Source organism: Galeopterus variegatus, unplaced genomic scaffold (assembly GCF_000696425.1).
Source record: "Galeopterus variegatus unplaced genomic scaffold, G_variegatus-3.0.2 Scaffold4054, whole genome shotgun sequence".
NCBI classification, from domain to species: domain Eukaryota; kingdom Metazoa; phylum Chordata; class Mammalia; order Dermoptera; family Cynocephalidae; genus Galeopterus; species Galeopterus variegatus.
The window spans coordinates 13,317-17,052 of record NW_007730165.1 but is presented as its reverse complement, the minus strand read 5'-3'; positions in this window follow the sequence as shown (position 1 = coordinate 17,052).

Here is a 3,736-nt window from a genome sequence, read left to right as displayed (position 1 = left end):
GCTCAGCCAGTGAGCGGGAACCGGTCTGTATGTGGGATCCGAACCCTCGGCGGGAGCGCCACCGCGCTCCCAAGCGGCGCACTGTAGCAGTGCGCCACCGGGCTGGCCCTCCTCTAAGTTTTAAAATACATTTCTTTCTTCCTCAGAGAAGGTGATTTATTAAATCACCATGCAGCCCACGTACCCTTGTTGCAGAATTTACCTTCATTGTTATAAATGTATTATAAATATCATCCTTTACCACAGCAGAAGAAAACTTAAAGAGCAGACAGATAGTTCTACACAAGCTTCTAAGTGCTTAGTACCTTCTTTAGAGATTCACAGAAATCCTTCAGAAAGATGTCCTTGTCCATCCAAGTTGATATGAGGAGGGAACTGTGATGATCTGCCTCTGAAGACAACTCTGTGGACTGCCATAGAGAGAATAAGTCAGTAATTAGTACTCTACTTGGTGTGCAGTGGTTTATTATGCTTGTTGATGTTAAGTACATCATCATAATCAATGTAATTTCAATGGGTGAATATATGTGAAGTACCTGGAACAATGTCTGAGACTTGGTAAACAGGCAATGATGACCTTGTCCCTCCATAATCTCAGTTGTGTGCATCCCACTCTCTGATCAGCACCTCTTCTCTTTCTGCATTATTCCATTGAATTCTCCAAATTTAACCATACCTCAACCCAACTGAGACCTACAATTCTTCACTGTCTCTCACTCCTTCTTGATGTCACTTTCCTTTTTACCCAGCTTAATTGCTATTTTCATTCATCCTAGTCATTCCCCTGCACATGCAGTTAATTCTCTTGCTTTTATCTCATTCTGTCATATACTTTTGCAAGGCTCTAAAACTGGTTAAATCTAACATAGGGTAGTTTGCTCCTGCATAAGTAAATAGGGCAGAAAAAAACATCAAAAGAGCATGGCTGACTGCTTTCACGTGAAATTCATGATGTGAACCTCAAGTGGACCTGAAATGCTGCCTGTCTGTCACTGTACTTTTCAACCCAATCACTTTCCCACTTCCTTAGTTAACTATATCTCTTCTCTCTCCTCAAATCTCTAAATCTTCTTCACCCATCTTTTCTCTCAGCTTTGACTGTCAGAAGATGACTTTTATAATCTCCCATGATCAGATCTAATAACTTGTTACAATTTCTCATATACTTTTCAAATACTTTGCTACCTGTTGTTATAGATGAATTGTCCCACTTTTATCTAAGGACAGCATTCCTATTGGTGTGCTAGATTCCATTATTTTTTCCCAGTCAAGGACAAGGCCCTAGCAATTCTTTCCTTCTTTTGCACTAACAATTTCCTCCTCTTTATCGGGTCATTCTTATCAACATGATTTTTTTTTGTCCCTTTTTAGCAAAAAAATCTTAACTTCACCTTTTCCTCCTTTTGCAGCAAAACTCCAAGCAAGAGTTTTACATCCTTTTGTCCTTTCCTCCCAGTCTATCTTGAACCCAATTCAGTCAAGCTTTTGCCCCCAATCACTTTACCAAAACCGTTCTTGCCAATATCCCAGTGACCCTCATATTGTTCACAATCCTCTTTTCATTTTACTTAAGCCATAAGGTGCATTTGATAGACTTGGATCATTTATTCTTCCTTCAGATACTTTATTCACTTCTTGCTCACAACACTACATTTTCCTGGTTTTTCTACTACCCTCCTGTCTTTTCAATTTCCTGTGCTGGATCCTGTCTTCTTCCTCCCTGACCTCTTAAACTTGTGTCTCAGGGCTCAGTCCTTGATCCTTCTTTCTTGATTATCTATATCAACAATTAAAAAACTGAGGCCCACAGCCCCAACATCAACCTGTGCCTTTTTTTTTGATAAATAAAAGCTTTATTGGGATACAGCCATGCCCATTTGTTTATATGTTATTTATGGCTGCTTTTAGGTTTGAGTAGTTGTGACAGAGACTGAATGGCTTAAATAGTTACTATCTTAAAGCTTAAAATAGTTACTATCTGGCCACTATAGAAGCTTGCTGACATCTGGTGAACACTTAACTGCCTCTGTGAATGCATTCAGATGCTTGGCGTAAGTAAGTATACTGCTATCTCTCCAATTTGTATTCTCAGACCAGACATCTCTTAAGAACCTCAGACTTATAAATCCAATTGCCAATGAGACATGTACACTTGGATATTTAATAGTCATCTCAGATTTAACATGTTCAAAATGGAACTTCTAATCTTCCTCTCCAAATCTGTTCCATCAACAGTTGTCTCCATCTCAGTTAAGGGCAACTCTATCTTTTCAGTTGCTAAGGTCAAAATCTTGGAGTCATCTTAACTTTTCTGTCATATTCCATATCCAATGTGTCTGGAAATCCTGTTTGTTCTCCCTTAAAAAATATGCAGAATCTGACTACATCTCCCACTCATTTACAAGTCATCACATTCTCTTTCCTAGATCACTGTAATAGCCTCCTAATTGATTTTTATGTTTCTGTTTTTGCTGCCTCCTCTTATTTGTGCTATTTGCAATATGGAAACACAGGTATTCTTTTAAAACACAAGCTAAACAATGTTCTGCTCATCATCCTCCAACAGTCCTCCTCTCATTCAGAATAAAAGCCTAGCTCCTTATAATGGCCAGCGAAGCTCTATAAGGTCTTGTCCCCACGCTACCTCTCCAAAGTCATATCCTACATCTCTTCCTTTTGCCAATTCACACTTAACCATACTGGGCTCCTTCCTCTTCCTTGAATTTTCGAGGCATACTCTCTTTAGGAATTTTGCTGTAGCTTTTCCCTATACTAGGAAAGCTCTTCCCTCAGGTATTTATATGGGTTGTTGGTCAACTATCACTTTTTAAATAAGAATAATCAACCACTCTATTTAAAATTACGCATCCCTCCTCACCTTACCCTGCATAATTTTTCTTCATAGCTTCTATCTGCTTCCAATACACTGTGAATATAATTTATCTAATCATTTTTTTTTCTGTCTCATCACTCACTTCTAAAATGTGATCTCCATGAAGAACCAGGTTTTTTGGGGTCTTTTAAAAAAATATTAAACCTTCAACACCTAGAATACTGCTTGGTACACAGTGGGTTCTCAATAAATATTCACTGCCTACACAAATGATAGCGTTAGCTATACTGTTATTTACATAATCCAAAGAGATACAAAGAATGTTTTTGATGCATTAATGAGGTGAGGTATTTGAATTTTTTACATGCATTTTCTGTAGTGAGGGATAGGCATTTCTGGGTTGTTTCATTTGAGGAGTGAGCACTAAAGTATTGGCATTTGAAGACTTCAAATGTTTCTATCACTAAGATTCTAGAAATGATATCATAGATTGCATTAGTATATAGCTCTGGATAAAAGTTAAATTGGAAGAATAAACACTGAAGTAGTAACTAGATACTTTGAGCTGTTTCATTTTATCCTCCACGGTACTGTCAAAATGATGTTTCTAAAATACAAAACTGCCTCTATTATGCCCCTAATTGCTATGGTCTGAATGTTTATGCCCCCTTCACCCCATTCATATGTGAAAATTCTCTGCCCTAAGGTGATAGTATTAGAAGGTGGGGTCTTTAGGATGTGATTGGGCATCGAGGGCAGGGCTTTCCTAAATGGGATTAGTGCCCTTATAAAAGATGCCCAAAAGAGACCCCTTTACCCTCACGTGACAACGTGAGGTTTGAGTGAGAAGACAGCTATCTAGGAAGCAGAGGTCCTCACCAGACACTGAATCTGATAGTGCCT